This window comes from Dendropsophus ebraccatus, unplaced genomic scaffold (assembly GCF_027789765.1).
Source record: "Dendropsophus ebraccatus isolate aDenEbr1 unplaced genomic scaffold, aDenEbr1.pat pat_scaffold_571_ctg1, whole genome shotgun sequence".
NCBI lineage: Eukaryota > Metazoa > Chordata > Amphibia > Anura > Hylidae > Dendropsophus > Dendropsophus ebraccatus.
This window is the reverse complement of record NW_027210170.1, coordinates 1-26,294: the sequence shown is the minus strand read 5'-3', so window position 1 is coordinate 26,294 and position 26,294 is coordinate 1. Positions and strand designations below refer to the sequence as shown.

Here is a 26,294-nt window from a genome sequence, read left to right as displayed (position 1 = left end):
GCAGAAGAAACCGACGAGGATGGGATTCGAACCCATGCATGCAGAGCACAATGGATTAGCAGTCCATCGCCTTAACCACTCGGCCACCTCGTCGACAGAAGACGTCCCTCTTCTGGTGACAGATGCCGAAAGCAATCTGAAGAAGTCTTTGGCTGAATTTTCATTGAAGGCGGTACATCAGCCGCTGCCCGTGGCCCGTTTTACCGGCTTTCCCAGGCTTGAGCATGTGGCGCTGTGGCTTAGTTGGTTAAAGCGCCTGTCTTGTAAACAGGAGATCCTGAGTTCGAATCTCAGCAGTGCCTTCCATTCTTTGCAGTTTTTGCCATTTTATTCTTAAAAGGCGATGCTCGCCCATAGCGGACCCCCAAACTTGTCTGCCCCTAGGGTACTCCCAGCAAGGGAAAAAAAGTCCGCATAATGGCTAAACACCCAAGAGCAGGCAATGGTTTTGGCTTCCTTACAGGATAGCAAGAAGCACCATTGCTTTAACCACGCGGCCACTTCGTCTACATCAAGTGATTTCACCTGCTGCTAGATTGTGAAAACCATTGGAACAAGGCTTTGGCTGCTTTAGCATTGAATGCAGTGTCTATCAGGCACTGGCTGAGTGAAGCTTAACTCCTCTGCTACACTATTTAAATCTTTTTCAAAGATGAACCAATGCATAGGGCATAACGATTGACCCACCCTAATTCTTACTCCTGTCGATGATGGTGCTTTCCTGGTATTCCTTCAATCTATTTATTCCGTCGTATGCATTCAGAAGAAAACAGGGCGCTCTCCATGCTTGTGCTAAGCCGTGGATCAGTTGCTTATGGAACCAACAATCTCTAGCCTACTACGTCATTCTCTTCTGTCTGCATTGGATCTGCTTGGTTTGTTTCCTCAAGCCTGTGAAGAAAAAGAGAAAGCTGCAATTGCTCCATTAAGTCATGAGATGTTGTATAAATGCAGATCATGGCTTCGCACTGGCCCGTTTTTTGGCATTGCGTGGCTTGAGGCGCTGTGGCTTAGTTGGTTAAAGCGCCTGTCTAGTAAACTGGAGATCCTGAGTTTGAATCTCAGCGGTGCCTTTCTTTTCTTTTTTTTCTCCTCAATTTTTGCAATTCTAGTCCAAGAAGGAGACCTTCGCGCGTAGCTGACATGGAACTTGTCTTCCACCCGGCCCTAGGGTACTCTGAGCAGGGGAAACTGTATGGATACTGGCTAAACGCCCAAAAGATGGAAATGTCATTGTCTTCTTAACAGGATAGCATGGAACACCACGCATGACAAATTAAAGAGGCAAAGCAAAGCCCTCACTTGGGGTTGTGTTTGTTCGACCTTACTAACTATGCACCTATGATGAAGGATTGATTTGTCACATGCTGCATCCTTCACGATTGCTGATGGTGAACATCTATGGTTGGGGCATCCACTTCCCGTGCTGACGATAAAGAAAGAGCAAAGCAAGTTCCCCGCCTTGGAAAAAGCAGAAGAAACCGACGAGGATGGGATTCGAACCCATGCATGCAGAGCACAATGGATTAGCAGTCCATCGCCTTAACCACTCGGCCACCTCGTCGACAGAAGACGTCCCTCTTCTGGTGACAGATGCCGAAAGCAATCTGAAGAAGTCTTTGGCTGAATTTTCATTGAAGCCGGTACATCAGCCGCTGCCCGTGGCCCGTTTTACCGGCTTTCCCAGGCTTGAGCATGTGGCGCTGTGGCTTAGTTGGTTAAAGCGCCTGTCTTGTAAACAGGAGATCCTGAGTTCGAATCTCAGCAGTGCCTTCCATTCTTTGCAGTTTTTGCCATTTTATTCTTAAAAGGCGATGCTCGCCCATAGCGGACCCCAAACTTGTCTGCCCCTAGGGTACTCCCAGCAAGGGAAAAAAAAGTCCGCATAATGGCTAAACACCCAAGAGCAGGCAATGGTTTTGGCTTCCTTACAGGATAGCAAGAAGCACCATTGCTTTAACCACGCGGCCACTTCGTCTACATCAAGTGATTTCACCTGCTGCTAGATTGTGAAAACCATTGGAACAAGGCTTTGGCTGCTTTAGCATTGAATGCAGTGTCTATCAGGCACTGGCTGAGTGAAGCTTAACTCCTCTGCTACACTATTTAAATCTTTTTCAAAGATGAACCAATGCATAGGGCATAACGATTGACCCACCCTAATTCTTACTCCTGTCGATGATGGTGCTTTCCTGGTATTCCTTCAATCTATTTATTCCGTCGTATGCATTCAGAAGAAAACAGGGCGCTCTCCATGCTTGTGCTAAGCCGTGGATCAGTTGCTTATGGAACCAACAATCTCTAGCCTACTACGTCATTCTCTTCTGTCTGCATTGGATCTGCTTGGTTTGTTTCCTCAAGCCTGTGAAGAAAAAGAGAAAGCTGCAATTGCTCCATTAAGTCATGAGATGTTGTATAAATGCAGATCATGGCTTCGCACTGGCCCGTTTTTTTGGCATTGCGTGGCTTGAGGCGCTGTGGCTTAGTTGGTTCAAAGCGCCTGTCTAGTAAACAGGAGATCCTGAGTTCGAATCTCAGCAGTGCCTTTCTTTTCTTTTTTTCTCCTCAATTTTTGCAATTCTAGTCCAAGAAGGAGACCTTCGCGCGTAGCTGACATGGAACTTGTCTTCCACCCGGCCCTAGGTACTCTGAGCAGGGGAAACTGTATGGATACTGGCTAAACGCACAAAAGATGGAAATGTCATTGTCTTCTTAACAGGATAGCATGGAACACCACGCATGACAAATTAAAGAGGCAAAGCAAAGCCCTCACTTGGGGTTGTGTTTGTTCGACCTTACTAACTATGCACCTATGATGAAGGATTGATTTGTCACATGCTGCATCCTTCACGATTGCTGATGGTGAACATCTATGGTTGGGGCATCCACTTCCGTGCTGACGATAAAGAAAGAGCAAAGCAAGTTCCCGCCTTGGAAAAAGCAGAAGAAACCGACGAGGATGGGATTCGAACCCATGCATGCAGAGCACAATGGATTAGCAGTCCATCGCCTTAACCACTCGGCCACCTCGTCGACAGAAGACGTCCCTCTTCTGGTGACAGATGCCGAAAGCAATCTGAAGAAGTCTTTGCTGAATTTTCATTGAAGGCGGTACATCAGCCGCTGCCCGTGGCCCGTTTACCGGCTTTCCCCGGCTTGAGCATGTGGCGCTGTGGCTTAGTGGTTAATAAGCGCCTGTCTTGTAAACAGGAGATCCTGAGTTCGAATCTCAGCAGTGCTTCCATTCTTTGCAGTTTTTGCCATTTTATTCTTAAAAGGCGATGCTCGCCCATAGCGGACCCCAACTGGTCTGCCCCTAGGGTCTCCCAGCAAGGGAAAAAAAGTCCCATAATGCTTAAACACCTAAGAGCAGGCAATGGTTTTGGCTTCCTTACAGGATAGCAAGAAGCACATTGCTTTAACCACGCGGCCCACTTCGTCTACATCAAGTGATTTCACCTGCTGCTAGATTGAGAAACCATTGGAACAAGGCTTTGGCTGCTTAGCATTGAATGCAGTGTCTATCAGGCACTGCTGAGTGAAGCTTAACTCCTCTACTACACTATTTAAATCTTTTTCAAAGATGAACAATGCATAGGGCATAACGATTGACCCACCCTAATTCTTACTCCTGTCGATGATGGTGCTTTCCTGGTATTCCTTCAATCTATTTATTCCGTCGTATGCATTCAGAAGAAAACAGGGCGCTCTCCATGCTTGTGCTAAGCCGTGGATCAGTTGCTTATGGAACCAACAATCTCTAGCCTACTACGTCATTAGTATACGTGGGACATGACGTAGTGTAGGAGATGAGATTAGCTCCACTAAGCCAGTGCCTGAAAGACAACATTCAATGATAAAGCAGCCACAGACTTGTTCCAATTGTTTTCACAATCTAGCACCAGGTGAAATCACTTGATGTAGGCGGGGTGGCCGATTGGTTAATTCAATGGTGCTTGTTGCTATCCTGAAATGAAGCCAATGCCATTTCCTGCTCTTGGGCGTTTAGCCATTATGCAGACTTTTTCCCTTGCTCGGATTACCCTAGGTGTAGACGAGTTTGAGGTCAGCTAAGAGCGAGCAGCTCCTTTTAAAAAGAAAATGGCAAAAAAAAATTGAGAAGAAAGGTAGGCACTGCTGAGAGTCGAACTCAGGATCTCCTGTTTACGAGACAGGCGCTTTAACCAACTAAGCCACAGCGCCACAGGCCTCAGCCTGGGGAAGCCAGGAAAGGGGCTTAACTGCAGTGGCTGATTTACCGCCTTCAATGAAAAGTTAGCCAAAGACTTGTTCGGATAGGTTTCGGCATCTGCTAGCAGGGACAGGTCTCTTGTGTTGACGAGGTGGCCGAGTGGTTAAGGCGATGGACTGCTAATCCATTGTGCTCTGCATGCATGGGTTCAAATCCCATCCTCGTCGATTTCTTCTGCCTCTTCCAAGGAGGTATCTTGCTTTGCCTTTTCTATATTGTCAGCAGGTGCAGTGGATGCCCCAAGCAGAGATGTTTACCATCAGCAATCGTGAAGGAGGCAGCATGCCACAAATCAATCCGGAGATCTAGTTACATAGGTAGTAAGGTTGAACAGTAACTCACGTCCGACAAGTTCAACCAAGTGAGGGCTTTGCGTCTTTGAATGGGGTCATCCGGCGCTAGCACATTTCTAACATGTTTCTGCCGTATAAGAAAACATAACAAACATGGCATGCTTACCTACCCGCGATCCGCCGGTGTCACTAAATGTACGTAGCCGCCGCTAGCTCCGAGGTGAGCTCATCTCGGGAGTGACAGCCCGCTCAGCCAATCACTGGCTCGTTTCAGAAGAAAACTGCGGCTACAGACAGCGGGGGACACCGGCAATCGCATGGAGACACCGGCTGATCTCGGAGAGGGAAGCATAACATGATTGTTCTGTTTTCTTATATGGCGGCAAGATGTTAAAAAAGTGCTAGCGCCGGAAACCCCTTTAATTTGTCCTGCATGGTGTTCCCCACTATCCTATTAGGTAGACAATGAAATTTCCACCTTTTGGGTCTTTAGCTAGTATCCATGCTAGTTTACGCTGCTAAAAGAACCCTAGGGCAGCGTGGAAAAGAAGTGTAAGGTCAGCTAGGAGCAAAGGTCTCCTTTCTCGGAATAGAACGGCAAAAATTTGGTAGAAAGAAAGGCACTGCTGAGATTCGAACTCAGGATCTCCTGTTTACTAGACAGGCGCTTTAACCAACTAAGCCACAGCGCCACATGCCACTGTTGCTGCGGAAAGTCAGAAAATGATACAGTGCGAAGCCATGATTTCGAATCACACAAACTCTGATGACTTTATGGAGCAAATGCTGCATTCTCTTTTTCTTCCTCTCAATGCATAAGACGGAATAAAGAGATTGAATGGATACCAGGAAAGCGCTATCATGAGTAAGAGCTAGGACGGGTCAATTTTTAAGCTCTGTGCATTGGTTCATCTTTGAACAAGTTTCCATTAGTATACGTGGGACATGACGTAATGTAGGAGATGAGATTAGCTCCACTAAGCCAGTGCCTGAAAGACAACATTCAATGATAAAGCAGCCACAGACTTGTTCCAATTGTTTTCACAATCTAGCACCAGGTGAAATCACTTGATGTAGGCGGGGTGGCCGATTGGTTAATTCAATGGTGCTTGTTGCTATCCTGAAATGAAGCCAATGCCATTTCCTGCTCTTGGGCGTTTAGCCATTATGCAGACTTTTTCCCTTGCTCGGATTACCCTAGGTGTAGACGAGTTTGAGGTCAGCTAAGAGCGAGCAGCTCCTTTTAAAAAGAAAATGGCAAAAAAAATTGAGAAGAAAGGTAGGCACTGCTGAGAGTCGAACTCAGGATCTCCTGTTTACGAGACAGGCGCTTTAACCAACTAAGCCACAGCGCCACAGGCCTCAGCCTGGGGAAGCCAGGAAAGGGGCTTAACTGCAGTGGCTGATTTACCGCCTTCAATGAAAAGTTAGCCAAAGACTTGTTCGGATAGGTTTCGGCATCTGCTAGCAGGGACAGGTCTCTTGTGTTGACGAGGTGGCCGAGTGGTTAAGGCGATGGACTGCTCATCCATTGTGCTCTGCATGCATGGGTTCAAATCCCATCCTCGTCGATTTCTTCTGCCTCTTCCAAGGAGGTATCTTGCTTTGCCTTTTCTATATTGTCAGCAGGTGCAGTGGATGCCCCAAGCAGAGATGTTTACCATCAGCAATCGTGAAGGAGGCAGCATGCCACAAATCAATCCGGAGATCTAGTTACATAGGTAGTAAGGTTGAACAGTAACTCACGTCCGACAAGTTCAACCAAGTGAGGGCTTTGCGTCTTTGAATGGGGTCATCCGGCGCTAGCACATTTCTAACATGTTTCTGCCGTATAAGAAAACATAACAAACATGGCATGCTTACCTACCCGCGATCCGCCGGTGTCACTAAATGTACGTAGCCGCCGCTAGCTCCGAGGTGAGCTCATCTCGGGAGTGACAGCCCGCTCAGCCAATCACTGGCTCGTTTCAGAAGAAACTGCGGCTACAGACAGCGGGGGACACCGGCAATCGCATGGAGACACCGGCTGATCTCGGAGAGGGAAGCATAACATGATTGTTCTGTTTTCTTATATGGCGGCAAGATGTTAAAAAAGTGCTAGCGCCGGAAAACCCCTTTAATTTGTCCTGCATGGTGTTCCCACTATCCTATTAGGTAGACAATGAAATTTCCACCTTTTGGGTCTTTAGCTAGTATCCATGCTAGTTTCCGCTGCTAAAAGAACCCTAGGGCAGCGTGGAAAAGAAGTGTAAGGTCAGCTAGGAGCAAAGGTCTCCTTTCTCGGAATAGAACGGCAAAAATTTGGTAGAAAGAAAGGCACTGCTGAGATTCGAACTCAGGATCTCCTGTTTACTAGACAGGCACTTTAACCAACTAAGCCACAGCGCCACATGCCACTGTTGCTGCGGAAAGTCAGAAAATGATACAGTGTGAAGCCATGATTTCGAATCACACAAACTCTGATGACTTTATGGAGCAAATGCTGCATTCTCTTTTTCTTCCTCTCAATGCATAAGACGGAATAAAGAGATTGAATGGATACCAGGAAAGCGCTATCATGAGTAAGAGCTAGGACGGGTCAATTTTTAAGCTCTGTGCATTGGTTCATCTTTGAACAAGTTTCCATTAGTATTCTTGGGACATGACGTAGTGTAGGAGATGAGATTAGCTCCACTCAGCCAGTGCCTGAAAGACAACATTCAATGATAAAGCAGCCACAGACTTGTTCCAATTGTTTTCACAATCTAGCACCAGGTGAAATCACTTGATGTAGGCGGGGTGGCCGATTGGTTAATTCAATGGTGCTTGTTGCTATCCTGAAATGAAGCCAATGCCATTTCCTGCTCTTGGGCGTTTAGCCATTATGCAGACTTTTTCCCTTGCTCGGATTACCCTAGGTGTAGACGAGTTTGAGGTCAGCTAAGAGCGAGCAGCTCCTTTTAAAAAGAAAATGGCAAAAAAAAATTGAGAAGAAAGGTAGGCACTGCTGAGAGTCGAACTCAGGATCTCCTGTGTACGAGACAGGCGCTTTAACCAACTAAGCCACAGCGCCACAGGCCTCAGCCTGGGGAAGCCAGGAAAGGGGCTTAACTGCAGTGGCTGATTTACCGCCTTCAATGAAAAGTTAGCCAAAGACTTGTTCGGATAGGTTTCGGCATCTGCTAGCAGGGACAGGTCTCTTGTGTTGACAGGTCTCTTGTGTTGACGAGGTGGCCGAGTGGTTAAGGCGATGGACTGCTAATCCATTGTGCTCTGCATGCATGGGTTCAAATCCCATCCTCGTCAATTTCTTCTGCCTCTTCCAAGGAGGTATCTTGGTTTGCCTTTTCTTTATTGTCAGCAGGTGCAGTGGATGCCCCAAGCAGAGATGTTTACCATCAGCAATCGTGAAGGAGGCAGCATGCCACAAATCAATCCGGAGATCTAGTTACATAGGTAGTAAGGTTGAACAGTAACTCACGTCCGACAAGTTCAACCAAGTGAGGGCTTTGCGTCTTTGAATGGGGTCATCCGGCGCTAGCACATTTCTAACATGTTTCTGCCGTATAAGAAAACATAACAAACATGGCATGCTTACCTACCCGCGATCCGCCGGTGTCACTAAATGTACGTAGCCGCCGCTAGCTCCGAGGTGAGCTCATCTCGGGAGTGACAGCCCGCTCAGCCAATCACTGGCTCGTTTCAGAAGAAACTGCGGCTACAGACAGCGGGGGACACCGGCAATCGCATGGAGACACCGGCTGATCTCGGAGAGGGAAGCATAAAACATGATTGTTCTGTTTTCTTATATGGCGGCAAGATGTTAAAAAAGTGCTAGCAGCGGAAAACCCCTTTATTTGTCCTGCATGGTGTTCCCCACTATCCTATTAGGTAGACAATGAAATTTCCACCTTTTGGGTCTTTAGCTAGTATCCATGCTAGTTTCCGCTGCTAATAGAACCCTAGGGCAGCGTGGAAAAGAAGTGTAAGGTCAGCTAGGAGCAAAGGTCTCCTTTCTCGGAATAGAACGGCAAAAATTTGGTAGAAAGAAAGGCACTGCTGAGATTCGAACTCAGGATCTCCTGTTTACTAGACAGGCGCTTTAACCAACTAAGCCACAGCGCCACATGCCACTGTTGCTGCGGAAAGTCAGAAAATGATACAGTGCGAAGCCATGATTTTGAATCACACAAACTCTGATGACTTTATGGAGCAAATGCTGCATTCTCTCTTTCTTCCTCTCAATGCATAAGACGGAATAAAGAGATTGAATGGATACCAGGAAAGCGCTATCATGAGTAAGAGCTAGGACGGGTCAATTTTTAAGCTCTGTGCATTGGTTCATCTTTGAACAAGTTTCCATTAGTATACGTGGGACATGACGTAGTGTAGGAGATGAGATTAGCTCCACTAAGCCAGTGCCTGAAAGACAACATTCAATGATAAAGCAGCCACAGACTTGTTCCAATTGTTTTCACAATCTAGCACCAGGTGAAATCACTTGATGTAGGCGAGGTGGCCGATTGGTTAATTCAATGGTGCTTGTTGCTATCCTGAAATGAAGCCAATGCCATTTCCTGCTCTTGGGCGTTTAGCCATTATGCAGACTTTTTTCCTTGCTCGGATTACCCTAGGTGTAGACGAGTTTGAGGTCAGCTAAGAGCGAGCAGCTCCTTTTAAAAAGAAAATGGCAAAAAAAAATTGAGAAGAAAGGTAGGCACTGCTGAGAGTCGAACTCAGGATCTCCTGTTTACAAGACAGCCGCTTTAACCAACTAAGCCACAGCGCACAGGCCGCCTCAGCCTGGGGAAGCCAGGAAAGGGGCTTAACTGCAGTGGCTGATTTACCGCCTTCAATGAAAAGTTAGCCAAAGACTTGTTCGGATAGGTTTCGGCATCTGCTAGCAGGGACAGGTCTCTTGTGTTGACGAGGTGGCCGAGTGGTTAAAACGATGGACTGCTAATCCATTGTGCTCTGCATGCATGGGTTCAAATCCCATCCTCGTCGATTTCTTCTGCCTCTTCCAAGGAGGTATCTTGCTTTGCCTTTTCTATTTGTCAGCAGGTGCAGTGGATGCCCCAAGCAGAGATGTTTACCATCAGCAATCGTGAAGGAGGCAGCATGCCACAAATCAATCCGGAGATCTAGTTACATAGGTAGTAAGGTTGAACAGTAACTCACGTCCGACAAGTTCAACCAAGTGAGGGATTTGCGTCTTTGAATGGGGTCATCCGGCGCTAGCACATTTCTAACATGTTTCTGCCGTATAAGAAAACATAACAAACATGGCATGCTTACCTACCCGCGATCCGCCGGTGTCACTAAGTGTACGTAGCCGCCGCTAGCTCCGAGGTGAGCTCATCTCGGGAGTGACAGCCCGCTCAGCCAATCACTGGCTCGTTTCAGAAGAAACTGCGGCTACAGACAGCGGGGGACACCGGCAATCGCATGGAGACACCGGCTGATCTCGGAGAGGAAAGCATAACATGATTGTTCTGTTTTCTTATATGGCGGCAAGATGTTAAAAAAGTGCTAGCGCCGGAAAACCCCTTTAATTTGTCCTGCATGGTGTTCCCCACTATCCTATTAGGTAGACAATGAAATTTCCACCTTTTGGGTCTTTAGCTAGTATCCATGCTAGTTTCCGCTGCTAAAAGAACCCTAGGGCAGCGTGGAAAAGAAGTGTAAGGTCAGCTAGGAGCAAAGGTCTCCTTTCTCGGAATAGAACGGCAAAAATTGGTAGAAAGAAAGGCACTGCTGAGATTCGAACTCAGGATCTCCTGTTTACTAGACATGCACTTTAACCAACTAAGCCACAGCGCCACATGCCACTGTTGCTGCGGAAAGTAAGAAAATGATACAGTGCGAAGCCATGATTTCGAATCACACAAACTCTGATGACTTTATGGAGCAAATGCTGCATTCTCTCTTTCTTCCTCTCAATGCATAAGACGGAATAAAGAGATTGAATGGATACCAGGAAAGCGCTATCATGAGTAAGAGCTAGGACGGGTCAATTTTTAAGCTCTGTGCATTGGTTCATCTTTGAACAAGTTTCCATTAGTATACGTGGCATGACGTAGTGTAGGAGATGAGATTAGCTCCACTAAGCCAGTGCCTGAAAGACAACATTCAATGATAAAGCAGCCACAGACTTGTTCCAATTGTTTTCACAATCTAGCACCAGGTGAAATCACTTGATGTAGGCGAGGTGGCCGATTGGTTAATTCAATGGTGCTTGTTGCTATCCTGAAATGAAGCCAATGCCATTTCCTGCTCTTGGGCGTTTAGCCATTATGCAGACTTTTTCCCTTGCTCGGATTACCCTAGGTGTAGACGAGTTTGAGGTCAGCTAAGAGCGAGCAGCTCCTTTTAAAAAGAAAATGGCAAAAAAAAATTGAGAAGAAAGGTAGGCACTGCTGAGAGTCGAACTCAGGATCTCCTGTTTACGAGACAGCCGCTTTAACCAACTAAGCCACAGCGCCGCAGGCCTCAGCCTGGGGAAGCCAGGAAAGGGGCTTAACTGCAGTGGCTGATTTACCGCCTTCAATGAAAAGTTAGCCAAAGACTTGTTCGGATAGGTTTCGGCATCTGCTAGCAGGGACAGGTCTCTTGTGTTGACGAGGTGGCCGAGTGGTTAAGGCGATGGACTGCTAATCCATTGTGCTCTGCATGCATGGGTTCAAATCCCATCCTTTCGATTTCTTCTGCCTCTTCCAAGGAGGTATCTTGGTTTGCCTTTTCTATATTGTCAGCAGGTGCAGTGGATGCCCCAAGCAGAGATGTTTACCATCAGCAATCGTGAAGGAGGCAGCATGCCACAAATCAATCCGGAGATCTAGTTACATAGGTAGTAAGGTTGAACAGTAACTCACGTCCGACAAGTTCAACCAAGTGAGGGATTTGCGTCTTTGAATGGGGTCATCCGGCGCTAGCACATTTCTAACATGTTTCTGCCGTATAAGAAAACATAACAAACATGGCATGCTTACCTACCCGCGATCCGCCGGTGTCACTAAGTGTACGTAGCCGCCGCTAGCTCCGAGGTGAGCTCATCTCGGGAGTGACAGCCCGCTCAGCCAATCACTGGCTCGTTTCAGAGAGAAACTGCGGCTACAGACAGCGGGGGACACCGGCAATCGCATGGAGACACCGGCTGATCTCGGAGAGGGAAGCATAACATGATTGTTCTGTTTTCTTATATGGCGGCAAGATGTTAAAAAGTGCTAGCGCCGGAAAACCCCTTTATTTGTCCTGCATGGTGTTCCCCACTATCCTATTAGGTAGACAATGAAATTTCCACCTTTTGGGTCTTTAGCTAGTATCCATGCTAGTTTCCGCTGCTAAAAGAACCCTAGGGCAGCGTGGAAAAGAAGTGTAAGGTCAGCTAGGAGCAAAGGTCTCCTTTCTCGGAATAGAACGGCAAAAATTTGGTAGAAAGAAAGGCACTGCTGAGATTCGAACTCAGGATCTCCTGTTTACTAGACAGGCGCTTTAACCAACTAAGCCACAGCGCCACATGCCACTGTAGCTGCGGAAAGTCAGAAAATGATACAGTGCGAAGCCATGATTTCGAATCACACAAACTCTGATGACTTTTTAATGAGCAAATGCTGCATTCTCTCTTTCTTCCTCTCAATGCATAAGACGGAATAAAGAGATTGAATGGATACCAGGAAAGCGCTATCATGAGTAAGAGCTAGGACGGGTCAATTTTTAAGCTCTGTGCATTGGTTCATCTTTGAACAAGTTTCCATTAGTATACGTGGGACATGACGTAGTGTAGGAGATGAGATTAGCTCCACTAAGCCAGTGCCTGAAAGACAACATTCAATGATAAAGCAGCCACAGACTTGTTCCAATTGTTTTCACAATCTAGCACCAGGTGAAATCACTTGATGTAGGCGAGGTGGCCGATTGGTTAATTCAATGGTGCTTGTTGCTATCCTGAAATGAAGCCAATGCCATTTCCTGCTCTTGGGCGTTTAGCCATTATGCAGACTTTTTCCCTTGCTCGGATTACCCTAGGTGTAGACGAGTTTGAGGTCAGCTAAGAGCGAGCAGCTCCTTTTAAAAAGAAAATGGCAAAAAAAAATTGAGAAGAAGGTAGGCACTGCTGAGAGTCGAACTCAGGATCTCTTGTTTACAAGACAGGCGCTTTAACCAACTAAGCCACAGCGCCACAGGCCTCAGCCTGGGGAAGCCAGGAAAGGGGCTTAACTGCAGTGGCTGATTTACCGCCTTCAATGAAAAGTTAGCCAAAGACTTGTTCGGATAGGTTTCGGCATCTGCTAGCAGGGACAGGTCTCTTGTGTTGACGAGGTGGCCGAGTGGTTAAGGCGATGGACTGCTAATCCATTGTGCTCTGCATGCATGGGTTCAAATCCCATCCTCGTCGATTTCTTCTGCCTCTTCCAAGGAGGTATCTTGCTTTGCCTTTTCTATATTGTCAGCAGGTGCAGTGGATGCCCCAAGCAGAGATGTTTACCATCAGCAATCGTGAAGGAGGCAGCATGCCACAAATCAATCCGGAGATCTAGTTACATAGGTAGTAAGGTTGAACAGTAACTCACGTCCGACAAGTTCAACCAAGTGAGGGCTTTGCGTCTTTGAATGGGGTCATCCGGCGCTAGCACATTTCTAACATGTTTCTGCCGTATAAGAAAACATAACAAACATGGCATGCTTACCTACCCGCGATCCGCCGGTGTCACTAAATGTACGTAGCCGCCGCTAGCTCCGAGGTGAGCTCATCTCGGGAGTGACAGCCCGCTCAGCCAATCACTGGCTCGTTTCAGAAGAAACTGCGGCTACAGACAGCGGGGGACACCGGCAATCGCATGGAGACACCGGCTGATCTCGGAGAGGAAAGCATAACATGATTGTTCTGTTTTCTTATATGGCGGCAAGATGTTAAAAAAGTGCTAGCGCCGGAAAACCCCTTTAATTTGTCCTGCATGGTGTTCCCCACTATCCTATTAGGTAGACAATGAAATTTCCACCTTTTGGTCTTTAGCTAGTATCCATGCTAGTTTCCGCTGCTAAAAGAACCCTAGGGCAGCGTGGAAAAGAAGTGTAAGGTCAGCTAGGAGCAAAGGTCTCCTTTCTCGGAATAGAACGGCAAAAATTTGGTAGAAAGAAAGGCACTGCTGAGATTCGAACTCAGGATCTCCTGTTTACTAGACAGGCGCTTTAACCAACTAAGCCACAGCGCCACATGCCACTGTAGCTGCGGAAAGTCAGAAAATGATACAGTGCGAAGCCATGATTTCGAATCACACAAACTCTGATGACTTTTTAATGAGCAAATGCTGCATTCTCTCTTTCTTCCTCTCAATGCATAAGACGGAATAAAGAGATTGAATGGATACCAGGAAAGCGCTATCATGAGTAAGAGCTAGGACGGGTCAATTTTTAAGCTCTGTGCATTGGTTCATCTTTGAACAAGTTTCCATTAGTATACGTGGGACATGACGTAGTGTAGGAGATGAGATTAGCTCCACTAAGCCAGTGCCTGAAAGACAACATTCAATGATAAAGCAGCCACAGACTTGTTCCAATTGTTTTCACAATCTAGCACCAGGTGAAATCACTTGATGTAGGCGAGGTGGCCGATTGGTTAATTCAATGGTGCTTGTTGCTATCCTGAAATGAAGCCAATGCCATTTCCTGCTCTTGGGCGTTTAGCCATTATGCAGACTTTTTCCCTTGCTCGGATTACCCTAGGTGTAGACGAGTTTGAGGTCAGCTAAGAGCGAGCAGCTCCTTTTAAAAAGAAAATGGCAAAAAAAAATTGAGAAGAAAGGTAGGCACTGCTGAGAGTCGAACTCAGGATCTCTTGTTTACAAGACAGGCGCTTTAACCAACTAAGCCACAGCGCCACAGGCCTCAGCCTGGGGAAGCCAGGAAAGGGGCTTAACTGCAGTGGCTGATTTACCGCCTTCAATGAAAAGTTAGCCAAAGACTTGTTCGGATAGGTTTCGGCATCTGCTAGCAGGGACAGGTCTCTTGTGTTGACGAGGTGGCCGAGTGGTTAAGGCGATGGACTGCTAATCCATTGTGCTCTGCATGCATGGGTTCAAATCCCATCCTCGTCGATTTCTTCTGCCTCTTCCAAGGAGGTATCTTGCTTTGCCTTTTCTATATTGTCAGCAGGTGCAGTGGATGCCCCAAGCAGAGATGTTTACCATCAGCAATCGTGAAGGAGGCAGCATGCCACAAATCAATCCGGAGATCTAGTTACATAGGTAGTAAGGTTGAACAGTAACTCACGTCCGACAAGTTCAACCAAGTGAGGGCTTTGCGTCTTTGAATGGGGTCATCCGGCGCTAGCACATTTCTAACATGTTTCTGCCGTATAAGAAACATAACAAACATGGCATGCTTACCTACCCGCGATCCGCCGGTGTCACTAAATGTACGTAGCCGCCGCTAGCTCCGAGGTGAGCTCATCTCGGGAGTGACAGCCCGCTCAGCCAATCACTGGCTCGTTTCAGAAGAAACTGCGGCTACAGACAGCGGGGGACACCGGCAATCGCATGGAGACACCGGCTGATCTCGGAGAGGAAAGCATAACATGATTGTTCTGTTTTCTTATATGGCGGCAAGATGTTAAAAAAGTGCTAGCGCCGGAAAACCCCTTTAATTTGTCCTGCATGGTGTTCCCCACTATCCTATTAGGTAGACAATGAAATTTCCACCTTTTGGGTCTTTAGCTAGTATCCATGCTAGTTTCCGCTGCTAAAAGAACCCTAGGGCAGCGTGGAAAAGAAGTGTAAGGTCAGCTAGGAGCAAAGGTCTCCTTTCTCGGAATAGAACGGCAAAAATTTGGTAGAAAGAAAGGCACTGCTGAGATTCGAACTCAGGATCTCCTGTTTACTAGACAGGCGCTTTAACCAACTAAGCCACAGCGCCACATGCCACTGTAGCTGCGGAAAGTCAGAAAATGATACAGTGCGAAGCCATGATTTCGAATCACACAAACTCTGATGACTTTTTAATGAGCAAATGCTGCATTCTCTCTTTCTTCCTCTCAATGCATAAGACGGAATAAAGAGATTGAATGGATACCAGGAAAGCGCTATCATGAGTAAGAGCTAGGACGGGTCAATTTTTAAGCTCTGTGCATTGGTTCATCTTTGAACAAGTTTCCATTAGTATACGTGGGACATGACGTAGTGTAGGAGATGAGATTAGCTCCACTAAGCCAGTGCCTGAAAGACAACATTCAATGATAAAGCAGCCACAGACTTGTTCCAATTGTTTTCACAATCTAGCACCAGGTGAAATCACTTGATGTAGGCGAGGTGGCCGATTGGTTAATTCAATGGTGCTTGTTGCTATCCTGAAATGAAGCCAATGCCATTTCCTGCTCTTGGGCGTTTAGCCATTATGCAGACTTTTTCCCTTGCTCGGATTACCCTAGGTGTAGACGAGTTTGAGGTCAGCTAAGAGCGAGCAGCTCCTTTAAAAAGAAAATGGCAAAAAAAAATTGAGAAGAAAGGTAGGCACTGCTGAGAGTCGAACTCAGGATCTCTTGTTTACAAGACAGGCGCTTTAACCAACTAAGCCAGCGCCACAGGCCTCAGCCTGGGGAAGCCAGGAAAGGGGCTTAACTGCAGTGGCTGATTTACCGCCTTCAATGAAAAGTTAGCCAAAGACTTGTTCGGATAGGTTTCGGCATCTGCTAGCAGGGACAGGTCTCTTGTGTTGACGAGGTGGCCGAGTGGTTAAGGCGATGGACTGCTAATCCATTGTGCTCTGCATGCATGGGTTCAAATCCCATCCTCGTCGATTTCTTCTGCCTCTTCCAAGGAGGTATCTTGCTTTGCCTTTTCTATATTGTCAGCAGGTGCAGTGGATGCCCCAAGCAGAGATGTTTACCATCAGCAATCGTGAAGGAGGCAGCATGCCACAAATCAATCCGGAGATCTAGTTACATAGGTAGTAAGGTTGAACAGTAACTCACGTCCGACAAGTTCAACCAAGTGAGGGCTTTGCGTCTTTGAATGGGGTCATCCGGCGCTAGCACATTTCTAACATGTTTCTGCCGTATAAGAAAACATAACAAACATGGCATGCTTACCTACCCGCGATCCGCCGGTGTCACTAAATGTACGTAGCCGCCGCTAGCTCCGAGGTGAGCTCATCTCGGGAGTGACAGCCCGCTCAGCCAATCACTGGCTCGTTTCAGAAGAAACTGCGGCTACAGACAGCGGGGGACACCGGCAATCGCATGGAGACACCGGCTGATCTCGGAGAGGAAAGCATAACATGATTGTTCTGTTTTCTTATATGGCGGCAAGATGTTAAAAAAGTGCTAGCGCCGGAAAACCCCTTTAATTTGTCCTGCATGGTGTTCCCCACTATCCTATTAGGTAGACAATGAAATTTCCACCTTTTGGGTCTTTAGCTAGTATCCATGCTAGTTTCCGCTGCTAAAAGAACCCTAGGGCAGCGTGGAAAAGAAGTGTAAGGTCAGCTAGGAGCAAAGGTCTCCTTTCTCGGAATAGAACGGCAAAAATTTGGTAGAAAGAAAGGCACTGCTGAGATTCGAACTCAGGATCTCCTGTTTACTAGACATGCACTTTAACCAACTAAGCCACAGCGCCACATGCCACTGTTGCTGCGGAAAGTAAGAAAATGATACAGTGCGAAGCCATGATTTCGAATCACACAAACTCTGATGACTTTATGGAGCAAATGCTGCATTCTCTCTTTCTTCCTCTCAATGCATAAGACGGAATAAAGAGATTGAATGGATACCAGGAAAGCGCTATCATGAGTAAGAGCTAGGACGGGTCAATTTTTAAGCTCTGTGCATTGGTTCATCTTTGAACAAGTTTCCATTAGTATACGTGGGACATGACGTAGTGTAGGAGATGAGATTAGGTCCACTAAGCCAGTGCCTGAAAGACAACATTCAATGATAAAGCAGCCACAGACTTGTTCCAATTGTTTTCACAATCTAGCACCAGGTGAAATCACTTGATGTAGGCGGGGTGGCCGATTGGTTAATTCAATGGTGCTTGTTGCTATCCTGAAATGAAGCCAATGCCATTTCCTGCTCTTGGGCGTTTAGCCATTATGCAGACTTTTTCCCTTGCTCGGATTACCCTAGGTGTAGACGAGTTTGAGGTCAGCTAAGAGCGAGCAGCTCCTTTTAAAAAGAAAATGGCAAAAAAAAATTGAGAAGAAAGGTAGGCACTGCTGAGAGTCGAACTCAGGATCTCCTGTTTACTAGACAGGCGCTATAACCAACTAAGCCACAGCGCCACAGGCCTCAGCCTGGGGAAGCCAGGAAAGGGGCTTAACTGCAGTGGCTGATTTACCGCCTTCAATGAAAAGTTAGCCAAAGACTTGTTCGGATAGGTTTCGGCATCTGCTAGCAGGGACAGGTCTCTTGTGTTGACGAGGTGGCCGAGTGGTTAAGGCGATGGACTGCTAATCCATTGTGCTCTGCATGCATGGGTTCAAATCCCATCCTCGTCGATTTCTTCTGCCTCTTCCAAGGAGGTATCTTGGTTTGCCTTTTCTTTATTGTCAGCAGGTGCAGTGGATGCCCCAAGCAGAGATGTTTACCATCAGCAATCGTGAAGGAGGCAGCATGCCACAAATCAATCCGGAGATCTAGTTACATAGGTAGTAAGGTTGAACAGTAACTCACGTCCGACAAGTTCAACCAAGTGAGGGCTTTGCGTCTTTGAATGGGGTCATCCGGCGCTAGCACATTTCTAACATGTTTCTGCCGTATAAGAAAACATAACAAACATGGCATGCTTACCTACCCGCGATCCGCCGGTGTCACTAAATGTACGTAGCCGCCGCTAGCTCCGAGGTGAGCTCATCTCGGGAGTGACAGCCCGCTCAGCCAATCACTGGCTCGTTTCAGAAGAAACTGCGGCTACAGTCAGCGGGGACACCGGCAATCGCATGGAGACACCGGCTGATCTCGGAGAGGGAAGCATAACATGATTGTTCTGTTTTCTTATATGGCGGCAAGATGTTAAAAAGTGCTAGCGCCGGAAAACCCCTTTAATTTGTCCTGCATGGTGTTCCCCACTATCCTATTAGGTAGACAATGAAATTTCCACCTTTTGGTCTTTAGCTAGTATCCATGCTAGTTTCCGCTGCTAAAAGAACCCTAGGGCAGCGTGGAAGAAGTGTAAGGTCAGCTAGGAGCAAAGGTCTCCTTTCTCGGATAGAACGGCAAAAATTTGGTAGAAAGAAAGGCACTGCTGAGATTCGAACTCAGGATCTCCTGTTTACTAGACAGGCGCTTTAACCAACTAAGCCACAGCGCCACATGCCACTGTTGCTGCGGAAAGTCAGAAAATGATACAGTGCGAAGCCATGATTTCGAATCACACAAACTCTGATGACTTTATGGAGCAAATGCTGCATTCTCTCTTTCTTCCTCTCAATGCATAAGACGGAATAAAGAGATTGAATGGATACCAGGAAAGCGCTATCATGAGTAAGAGCTAGGACGGGTCAATTTTTAAGCTCTGTGCATTGGTTCATCTTTGAACAAGTTTCCATTAGTATACGTGGGACATGACGTAGTGTAGGAGATGAGATTAGCTCCACTAAGCCAGTGCCTGAAAGACAACATTCAATGATAAAGAGAATGGAAAGAAGGTGCGGATCCAGCACTCCAAGGTAAGTTAAAAGTCTTATATTTTATTCAATCATGTTAAAATACAGCAGAGCTATGTGTGCTGTGTGGCCCAGTAGATTGACGCGTTTCGCGCATGCGCGCTTAGTCATAATCTGGTGAATGTTGTACAAGTGTGAGTTTAAAAACAGTTGCGGCCAATGGAAGTATTCCCAGTGCTAGCACTAGCAGGTGGAATGAGTGCATGTAGTTAATGTGTTAACCCTATGTTAGCATCACTTCAGGTGTTGGGCGGCTGGTAACATTGTAACATTATAATATGTTATATATAATAAAATATGTATAAAGATATGTACTACATGTGTAATGCCCGATTTCCCTGGTGAAGGCAATAGGAGAGGATATGATGATCTAAAAAGCTGTGTATGCTATGAATTGGCGTGGAGTGGGTAAACTCGGAAAAACGCCTGCAGATGGATAATATGTGGTGGAACATGGTTGTATGTTCATAATGGTGCAATGCCAATTAAGCTGGTAGTCTGCCTATATGAACACTTGAATGATAAAGTTATATGGTGTTGCAAGTATCTGTATGCAGACATAAGTAAATCTTGCACTAATAATGCATACACTAATTATTAACCAGAAGCAAAAGATTAATGAGAATCAAAAATCAGCGAGTCAAGAATAATTCATGCCTAATAAATATTGAATGGAAAAAATGAATGAAATGAATAAAATGAAGTTAAAGTTAAATTAATGAATGGACTATAGTAATGTATGTGAGGTGTGATGCCCAAGCTGTAAATGATTTTTTGGGGATAGCGATATCTGGATAATCAATGGAGGAGCTAAAGATTATTGTATTCGGCTAATAAATGGAAAAGATAAGAAAGTGAAAAAAATATGTGAAAATGATAATAAAAGAATATGAAAAGATAATGGTGAGAATGGAAAAAATTATTCAAACTATAAAAACATTTATGCTGTAAATTAGTTCATGTAATGATAAAGAAGATCGTTTTTATAATTAAGTCCATGTGGGATTCTTGTATCCAGTTTGAAAATACATTCCGCTTCTTTATTGAAGAGTTGTCTTGTCCTATCGCCCCCCCGTAAGGGTGCTTCTATGAATTTGATGCCATAAAAAGAAAAGTAGGAAATGTCTCTGTTGTGAACTTCAATGAAGTGTTTCGCTGCACCCGAGCAGCTAGATTTCGTATTGTTTTTAATATCAGTGATGTGCTCACTGATTCTCTTCTTTAATTTGCGGATGTACAGCCAACATACTTGAGATCGCACCTTCCACATTCGATTATGTACACTACGTGATCTGTTTCACAATTAATGAAGTCTGTGATGCTATATGTTTTGGTGTGATCGCTGTTGGTGTACTCTTTGATATTTTTACAGTAGTTACACATATTGCACCGTGACCCATTGCATTTGAAGTTACCTTTTGGTTTGTTTCTTGTTATTGCGGAGGTTTTCAGTACAGGTAGAGTGCTAGGTGATAAATCATCTCGCAAGGTGCGACCTCTGCGTGCCACGCAGCGCACTCCTTCATCTAGTATTTCATTTAAAATGGCATCTTGCCTCAATATATTTATGTTGCGTTGTATCATTTTAGTGATTTCTTGGTATTCCAAGGAAAAGCGCGTGGAGAAAGTTATTGGTGTCGGTGACATGTGTTCTTTTTTCCTTTTTCTTTTTTTCTTAATAATTCTTCCCTGTTTTTGGTTTGTACAATTTTTGTGGCCCTTTCCAGATGATATTTCTTATACCCTCTCCTTTCCATTCTTGTACAGGCTTCCTTGGATTGTTTAGAGTATATGTCTGGTTTGGAGCATGCTCTTTTTATTCGAGTTAATTCCCCCACTGGTATGCCTTAACAGTATGCAGGGGGTGATTGCTTTGGGCATGTAGTATCGTGTTGCCCGCGGTGGGCTTGCGATACAAAGATGTATGGACCATATTTGTGTTTTTGTCCACCTCTAATTGGATGTCCAGGAAAGAGACACATGTTGGATGTGTGAAATGGGTGAACCTGAGATTGTTGTCATTAGCATTACAATATTGCAGGAAGTCTGAAAGAGCGGAATCTTCCCCTGCCATACGATGAGTACGTCGTCGATAAAACGACCGTACCACCGTATGGCGGGGGAGAATGGATTTGTGCATGAGAATATGTATCTCTCTTCCCACCATGCAACAAATAGCCCAGCTAGAGTTGGAGAGAATTTGGCCCCCATGGGGGCGCCCTAATTTGTAAAAAATATTCACTGTTAAAAGAAAATAATTATGTTTTAACAAAAAGCTGTCACCTCCAAAATATATTCTCTCAGCTCGCAGCTATAATTACTGTATCTATATAGATGGTAAGCTAAAGCTTCTAGGGCTTGATTGTGGGGGATAGAAGAATACAGTGCAGTTATATCGCAGCTAAGCCACTTATTTTCATTAGACCATTCAAATTCCTTAAATGCTCTTAAGACTGAGCCGCTATCTTGTAGATAGCCGGGTACTCGCTGGACCAGTGGTTGTAACAGATTGTCAACCCATTCACAAAGCTTTTCCCCTAGGGAACCCACCCCTGAAATGATGGGACGGAGGGGTGGGGGGAAGATCTCCTTGTGCACCTTGGGAGACCATAGAAGGTAGCAACCCTGGGACACTCCGGAACGAGGCCTGCCACGTCTCTGTCCCGAGTATACCCAAGGCTACACCCTCCTCCACCACTGTGCACAAGGAGGTCTTGAATGGTGGGTGGGGTCACTGGTTAATTACGGTAGGTTTCGCTATCATCCAATATTTCATACGCCAGTTTATATATAGATCCCTGTCCAGAAGAACTATTTTACCCCCCTTATCAGCCATTTTAATGACTAATTGGTTGTCATTCTTTAAATCCCTTATGGCTTCTCTTTCTTTGATGGTGACATTCAGATGTGCAGATGTTGTTTTAGTTATGTCGAACAATTTGCGAAGGTCTCTCTCCATGACATGTTGGAAGTCGTCTAGAGCGGGAACCCTGGATTTTATAAGGATAGAAGTTTGGATTGGAATGATTTGCTGGCATATAATGCATACTTTCATTGGTGAAAGATTCACTTTCATATTCCATTTTATGTAGTTCCACTAATCCAACCTGTTCTCCAAATGTTAACTCAGAAAATTCATTAGGCATAGTGTCCTCATATTTGGACGTTCTAGTGTTTTCCTTGTCTGCAAAAAAATGTCGCTTGACTGTCAGGGTTCTAGCTAGACGGTTGACGTCCATAAGTGTGTCAAACAGGTCAAAATGGGTGATGGGACAAAGGATAGTCCCTTGGACAAAATTTTAATGTGTTCCTCAGTTAGTGTTTTCATGGAATAATTGATGATGCTTCTAGTTTGGTTCATGGGTGTTTTTTTTGTTGTTTTTGCATGTTTAGTGTTTCTTCCTCTGTGGGGTTTTTCTGTTGTTGTTGGTTCTTCTTCCGATGTTTTCTTCCTCCTCTCCTTTGTCGTTTTTTGACGTTTGTCCCTTATACTGTTGTTGGTTTGGTGGTCCTTGTCTGGTGCGAGAGTTGTTGGTGTGAAGTCATTAAGGTTTAACCGTGCCACTCTCCTCTTCCTTTATAGCTGTGTGTTTTTCTTTTTGGGGCTGCCGCGGTTTCCCCACTTGTGTCTGATGTTTGGTCATAGTCCGATTCTTCTGACCTTTCAGATTCAGTTTGGGAAAAGCTCACATGTAATTGCCTTTCGGTGGAGGTTGTTTGTTTTTATTTCTTAGTATGGGGCGTGGTCTGGGTGGGCGGAATTGTTTCCATGTATAGACTTGGTTGGCGGAGTAGTCTTCATTATCGCGTTGGAATTTGCTCTTTTTCACGGAGATGATGTAATTTTTCAAGTTCTTGTATTTTTTGTTGCATTTTAGTGTTTAAATCCTTGTATTCCGCGGTGTCTGCGAATTCCTGAGCTGAATTTTTTATTCCTCCAATTGTGGTTTAAGTTCCTCTAATTTCATTTGTTCATATTTAGTGATGGCTTTTATGAGTTTAATGAACACTCAGTGAGGGCTTCCTCCCATTCCTTCTGGAATTCTTCACAAAATATGGTTGTGGAATTTTTATAAATTCTCAGTCCCCGGGGTATCATGCTTTTCTCTAAGTATGTTTTAATGTGCTATAATCCCACCACAGTTTTAATTCTTTGATGCATAATTTCTCCCACTTTGAAATAAAGTTTTACACTCTGGATTGATGTTGCTCAATAGGTCAAAAACCAAATTGGGCTTCCTTTCTCTATCCTCTTCTATGTTGGATGGGTTCACATTGTCATCGTTACTTGCGATATCTTCTCCCCTTATTTTCTATCCTCCATGTTATCTGTTGTGGGTGATGAGATTTTCAGCAAGAAAACTTTTTAAACATGCACAATGCTTTTAGTGTTATATATTATGTTTGTCATACAAACTATTTGATATCCTTAGGTATTTTATGATTAATAATGATATGTTCCTCAGTAAAACAGATGTCAGTGAAAAAAATATATACTTTTTGTGTTTATATATTTAGAACTGGGAAAATATGTGAAACTGAGAAAAGGGAGCACGAGATCCAAAAATAGCCAGCGAGATAAACAATGGAAAGTGAAAAATGGAGATCAGCTCACCTTGTTGTTGTATAGTTCGGATATCAATGCATTGAGGGGGGTGCACGGTTCCAGGCGGTGGCTAGCCGTCAATGGGTGCCATTTCCTGCTCTTGGGCGTTTAGCCATTATGCAGACTTTTTCCCTTGCTCGGATTACCCTAGGTGTAGATACGAGTTTGAGGTCAGCTAAGAGCGAGCAGCTCCTTTTAAAAGAAAATGGCAAAAAAAAATTGAGAAGAAAGGTAGGCACTGCTGAGAGTCGAACTCAGGATCTCCTGTTTACGAGACAGGCGCTTTAACCAACTAAGCCACAGCGCTGCAGGCCTCAGCCTGGGGAAGCCAGGAAAGGGGCTTAACTGCAGTGGCTGATTTACCGCCTTCAATGAAAAGTTAGCCAAAGACTTGTTCGGATAGGTTTCGGCATCTGCTAGCAGGGACAGGTCTCTTGTGTTGACGAGGTGGCCGAGAGGTTTAGGCGATGGACTGCTAATCCATTGTGCTCTGCATGCATGGGTTCAAATCCCATCCTCGTCGATTTCTTCCTGCCTCTTCAAGGAGGTATCTTGGTTTGCCTTTCTATATTGTCAGCAGGTGCAGTGGATGCCCCAAGCAGAGATGTTTACCATCAGCAATCGTGAAGGAGGCAGCATGCCACAAATCAATCCGGAGATCTAGTTACATAGGTAGTAAGGTTGACCAGTAACTCACGTCCGACAATTCAACCAAGTGAGGGCTTTGCGTCTTTGAATGGGGTCATCCGGCGCTAGCACATTTCTAACATGTTTCTGCGTTTATAAGAAAACATAACAACATGGCATGCTTACCTACCCGCGATCCGCCGGTGTCACTAAGTGTACGTAGCCGCCGCTAGCTCCGAGGTGAGCTCATCTCGGAGTGACAGCCCGCTCAGCCAATCACGGCTCGTTTCAGAAGAAACTGCGGCTACAGACAGCGGGGGACACCGGCAATCGCATGAGACACCGGCTGATCTCGGAGAGGAAGCATAACATGATTGTTCTGTTTTCTTATATGGCGGCAAGATGTTAAAAAAGTGCTAGCGCCGGAAAACCCCTTTAATTTGTCCTGCATGGTGTTCCCCACTATCCTATTAGGTAGACAATGAAATTTCCACCTTTTGGGTCTTTAGCTAGTATCCATGCTAGTTTCCGCTGCTAAAAGAACCCTAGGGCAGCGTGGAAAAAAGTGTAAGGTCAGCTAGGAGCAAAGGTCTCCTTTCATCGGAATAGAACGGCAAAAATTTGGTAGAAAGAAGGCACTGCTGAGATTCGAACTCAGGATCTCCTGTTTACTAGATAGGCGCTTTAACCAACTAAGCCACAGCGCCACATGCCACTGTTGCTGCGGAAAGTAAGAAAATGATACAGTGCGAAAGCATGATTTTTCGAATCACACAAACTCTGATGACTTTATGGCGCAAATGCTGCATCTCTCTTCTTCCTCTCAATGCATAAGACGGAATAAAGAGATTGAATGGATACGCAGGAAAGCGCTATCATGATGTAAGGCTAGGAACGGTCCATTTTTAGTCTCGTGCATTGGTTCTCTTTGAACAAGTTGCCATTATATACGTGGGACATGACGTATGTAGGAGATGAGATAGCTCCACTAAGCCAGTGCCTGAAAGACACATTCATGATAAAGCAGCACAGACTTGTTCCATGTTTTCACAATCTAGCACCAGGTGAAATCACTTGATGTAGGCGAGGTGGCCGATTGGTTAATTCAATGGTGCTTGTTGCTATCCTGAAATGAAGCCAATGCTTTCCTGCTCTGTGCGTTTTTTTTTTTTGTTAAATTCATTATGCCAGACTTTTTCCCTTGCTCGATTACCTAGGTTGTAAGACGATTGTGAGTCAGCTAAGAGCGAGCAGCTCGTTTGAAAAGAAATGCAAAAAAATTGAGAAGCAGGTAGGCATGCTGAGAGTCGAACTCTGATCTCCTGCTTTACAAGACAGGCGCTTTAACCAACTAAAGCACAAGCGCAACAGTCCTCACCTGGGGAAAGCCAGAAGGGGCTTAACTGCAGTGCTGATTTTCCCGCCTTCAATGAAAAATTAGCCAAGACTTGTTCGGATAGGTTTCGGCTCTGCTAGCAGGACAGGTCTCTTTTGTGTTGACTGAGGTGGCCGATAGGTTAAGCGATGGACTGCTAATCCATTGTGCTCTGCATCATGGGTTCAAATCCCATCCTCGTCGATTTCTTCTGCCTCTTCCAAGGAGGTATCTTGCTTTGCTTTTCTATATTGTCAGCAGTGCAGTGGATGCCCCAAGCAGAGATGTTACCATCAGCAATCGTGAAGGAGGCAGCATGCCACAATCAATCCGGAGATCTAGTTACATAGTAGTAATGTTGACAGTAACTCACGTCCGACAAGTTCAACCAGTGAGGGCTTTGCGTCTTTGAATGGGGTTCATCCGGCGCTAGCACATTTCTAACATGTTTCTGCCGTATAAAAACATAACAACATGGCATGCTTACCTACCCGCGATCCGCCG

General features: G+C 45.5%; 37 non-coding genes across 37 annotated transcripts; 15 read left to right on the top strand and 22 right to left on the bottom strand.

Annotated features, from left to right (window-relative positions):
* Window positions 1–11: 11 nt before the first annotated feature.
* TRNAS-GCU (transfer RNA serine (anticodon GCU)) lies at window positions 12–93 on the bottom strand. The gene has a single exon. It is a non-coding gene; the product is annotated as a tRNA-Ser (tRNA).
* A 135-nt stretch (window positions 94–228) lies between these two features.
* Window positions 229–302, top strand: TRNAT-UGU (transfer RNA threonine (anticodon UGU)). The gene has a single exon. It is a non-coding gene; the product is annotated as a tRNA-Thr (tRNA).
* A 697-nt stretch (window positions 303–999) lies between these two features.
* TRNAT-AGU (transfer RNA threonine (anticodon AGU)) lies at window positions 1,000–1,073 on the top strand. Its single transcript has one exon. It is a non-coding gene; the product is annotated as a tRNA-Thr (tRNA).
* A 409-nt stretch (window positions 1,074–1,482) lies between these two features.
* Window positions 1,483–1,564, bottom strand: TRNAS-GCU (transfer RNA serine (anticodon GCU)). Its single transcript has one exon. It is a non-coding gene; the product is annotated as a tRNA-Ser (tRNA).
* Window positions 1,565–1,699: 135 nt separating this feature from the next.
* On the top strand, window positions 1,700–1,773 carry TRNAT-UGU (transfer RNA threonine (anticodon UGU)). Its single transcript has one exon. It is a non-coding gene; the product is annotated as a tRNA-Thr (tRNA).
* A 698-nt stretch (window positions 1,774–2,471) lies between these two features.
* On the top strand, window positions 2,472–2,546 carry TRNAT-AGU (transfer RNA threonine (anticodon AGU)). The gene has a single exon. It is a non-coding gene; the product is annotated as a tRNA-Thr (tRNA).
* A 405-nt stretch (window positions 2,547–2,951) lies between these two features.
* On the bottom strand, window positions 2,952–3,033 carry TRNAS-GCU (transfer RNA serine (anticodon GCU)). Its single transcript has one exon. It is a non-coding gene; the product is annotated as a tRNA-Ser (tRNA).
* Window positions 3,034–3,166: 133 nt separating this feature from the next.
* On the top strand, window positions 3,167–3,241 carry TRNAT-UGU (transfer RNA threonine (anticodon UGU)). Its single transcript has one exon. It is a non-coding gene; the product is annotated as a tRNA-Thr (tRNA).
* An 888-nt stretch (window positions 3,242–4,129) lies between these two features.
* On the bottom strand, window positions 4,130–4,203 carry TRNAT-CGU (transfer RNA threonine (anticodon CGU)). The gene has a single exon. It is a non-coding gene; the product is annotated as a tRNA-Thr (tRNA).
* A 134-nt stretch (window positions 4,204–4,337) lies between these two features.
* TRNAS-GCU (transfer RNA serine (anticodon GCU)) lies at window positions 4,338–4,419 on the top strand. Its single transcript has one exon. It is a non-coding gene; the product is annotated as a tRNA-Ser (tRNA).
* Window positions 4,420–5,163: 744 nt separating this feature from the next.
* On the bottom strand, window positions 5,164–5,237 carry TRNAT-AGU (transfer RNA threonine (anticodon AGU)). The gene has a single exon. It is a non-coding gene; the product is annotated as a tRNA-Thr (tRNA).
* Window positions 5,238–5,826: 589 nt separating this feature from the next.
* Window positions 5,827–5,900, bottom strand: TRNAT-CGU (transfer RNA threonine (anticodon CGU)). Its single transcript has one exon. It is a non-coding gene; the product is annotated as a tRNA-Thr (tRNA).
* Window positions 5,901–6,034: 134 nt separating this feature from the next.
* On the top strand, window positions 6,035–6,116 carry TRNAS-GCU (transfer RNA serine (anticodon GCU)). Its single transcript has one exon. It is a non-coding gene; the product is annotated as a tRNA-Ser (tRNA).
* A 743-nt stretch (window positions 6,117–6,859) lies between these two features.
* TRNAT-AGU (transfer RNA threonine (anticodon AGU)) lies at window positions 6,860–6,933 on the bottom strand. The gene has a single exon. It is a non-coding gene; the product is annotated as a tRNA-Thr (tRNA).
* Window positions 6,934–7,523: 590 nt separating this feature from the next.
* TRNAT-CGU (transfer RNA threonine (anticodon CGU)) lies at window positions 7,524–7,597 on the bottom strand. The gene has a single exon. It is a non-coding gene; the product is annotated as a tRNA-Thr (tRNA).
* Window positions 7,598–7,748: 151 nt separating this feature from the next.
* On the top strand, window positions 7,749–7,830 carry TRNAS-GCU (transfer RNA serine (anticodon GCU)). The gene has a single exon. It is a non-coding gene; the product is annotated as a tRNA-Ser (tRNA).
* Window positions 7,831–8,575: 745 nt separating this feature from the next.
* Window positions 8,576–8,649, bottom strand: TRNAT-AGU (transfer RNA threonine (anticodon AGU)). Its single transcript has one exon. It is a non-coding gene; the product is annotated as a tRNA-Thr (tRNA).
* A 590-nt stretch (window positions 8,650–9,239) lies between these two features.
* On the bottom strand, window positions 9,240–9,313 carry TRNAT-UGU (transfer RNA threonine (anticodon UGU)). Its single transcript has one exon. It is a non-coding gene; the product is annotated as a tRNA-Thr (tRNA).
* Window positions 9,314–9,449: 136 nt separating this feature from the next.
* TRNAS-GCU (transfer RNA serine (anticodon GCU)) lies at window positions 9,450–9,531 on the top strand. The gene has a single exon. It is a non-coding gene; the product is annotated as a tRNA-Ser (tRNA).
* A 742-nt stretch (window positions 9,532–10,273) lies between these two features.
* TRNAT-AGU (transfer RNA threonine (anticodon AGU)) lies at window positions 10,274–10,347 on the bottom strand. Its single transcript has one exon. It is a non-coding gene; the product is annotated as a tRNA-Thr (tRNA).
* A 588-nt stretch (window positions 10,348–10,935) lies between these two features.
* Window positions 10,936–11,009, bottom strand: TRNAT-CGU (transfer RNA threonine (anticodon CGU)). The gene has a single exon. It is a non-coding gene; the product is annotated as a tRNA-Thr (tRNA).
* Window positions 11,010–11,145: 136 nt separating this feature from the next.
* Window positions 11,146–11,225, top strand: TRNAS-GCU (transfer RNA serine (anticodon GCU)). The gene has a single exon. It is a non-coding gene; the product is annotated as a tRNA-Ser (tRNA).
* Window positions 11,226–11,967: 742 nt separating this feature from the next.
* TRNAT-AGU (transfer RNA threonine (anticodon AGU)) lies at window positions 11,968–12,041 on the bottom strand. Its single transcript has one exon. It is a non-coding gene; the product is annotated as a tRNA-Thr (tRNA).
* Window positions 12,042–12,632: 591 nt separating this feature from the next.
* TRNAT-UGU (transfer RNA threonine (anticodon UGU)) lies at window positions 12,633–12,706 on the bottom strand. The gene has a single exon. It is a non-coding gene; the product is annotated as a tRNA-Thr (tRNA).
* A 134-nt stretch (window positions 12,707–12,840) lies between these two features.
* On the top strand, window positions 12,841–12,922 carry TRNAS-GCU (transfer RNA serine (anticodon GCU)). The gene has a single exon. It is a non-coding gene; the product is annotated as a tRNA-Ser (tRNA).
* A 743-nt stretch (window positions 12,923–13,665) lies between these two features.
* On the bottom strand, window positions 13,666–13,739 carry TRNAT-AGU (transfer RNA threonine (anticodon AGU)). Its single transcript has one exon. It is a non-coding gene; the product is annotated as a tRNA-Thr (tRNA).
* Window positions 13,740–14,331: 592 nt separating this feature from the next.
* Window positions 14,332–14,405, bottom strand: TRNAT-UGU (transfer RNA threonine (anticodon UGU)). The gene has a single exon. It is a non-coding gene; the product is annotated as a tRNA-Thr (tRNA).
* A 134-nt stretch (window positions 14,406–14,539) lies between these two features.
* TRNAS-GCU (transfer RNA serine (anticodon GCU)) lies at window positions 14,540–14,621 on the top strand. The gene has a single exon. It is a non-coding gene; the product is annotated as a tRNA-Ser (tRNA).
* A 743-nt stretch (window positions 14,622–15,364) lies between these two features.
* On the bottom strand, window positions 15,365–15,438 carry TRNAT-AGU (transfer RNA threonine (anticodon AGU)). Its single transcript has one exon. It is a non-coding gene; the product is annotated as a tRNA-Thr (tRNA).
* Window positions 15,439–16,235: 797 nt separating this feature from the next.
* Window positions 16,236–16,317, top strand: TRNAS-GCU (transfer RNA serine (anticodon GCU)). The gene has a single exon. It is a non-coding gene; the product is annotated as a tRNA-Ser (tRNA).
* Window positions 16,318–17,061: 744 nt separating this feature from the next.
* Window positions 17,062–17,135, bottom strand: TRNAT-AGU (transfer RNA threonine (anticodon AGU)). Its single transcript has one exon. It is a non-coding gene; the product is annotated as a tRNA-Thr (tRNA).
* Window positions 17,136–17,725: 590 nt separating this feature from the next.
* Window positions 17,726–17,799, bottom strand: TRNAT-AGU (transfer RNA threonine (anticodon AGU)). The gene has a single exon. It is a non-coding gene; the product is annotated as a tRNA-Thr (tRNA).
* Window positions 17,800–17,933: 134 nt separating this feature from the next.
* TRNAS-GCU (transfer RNA serine (anticodon GCU)) lies at window positions 17,934–18,015 on the top strand. The gene has a single exon. It is a non-coding gene; the product is annotated as a tRNA-Ser (tRNA).
* Window positions 18,016–18,753: 738 nt separating this feature from the next.
* On the bottom strand, window positions 18,754–18,827 carry TRNAT-AGU (transfer RNA threonine (anticodon AGU)). Its single transcript has one exon. It is a non-coding gene; the product is annotated as a tRNA-Thr (tRNA).
* Window positions 18,828–24,021: 5,194 nt separating this feature from the next.
* On the bottom strand, window positions 24,022–24,095 carry TRNAT-CGU (transfer RNA threonine (anticodon CGU)). Its single transcript has one exon. It is a non-coding gene; the product is annotated as a tRNA-Thr (tRNA).
* Window positions 24,096–24,229: 134 nt separating this feature from the next.
* On the top strand, window positions 24,230–24,311 carry TRNAS-GCU (transfer RNA serine (anticodon GCU)). The gene has a single exon. It is a non-coding gene; the product is annotated as a tRNA-Ser (tRNA).
* Window positions 24,312–25,048: 737 nt separating this feature from the next.
* On the bottom strand, window positions 25,049–25,122 carry TRNAT-AGU (transfer RNA threonine (anticodon AGU)). The gene has a single exon. It is a non-coding gene; the product is annotated as a tRNA-Thr (tRNA).
* Window positions 25,123–26,294: the final 1,172 nt, after the last annotated feature.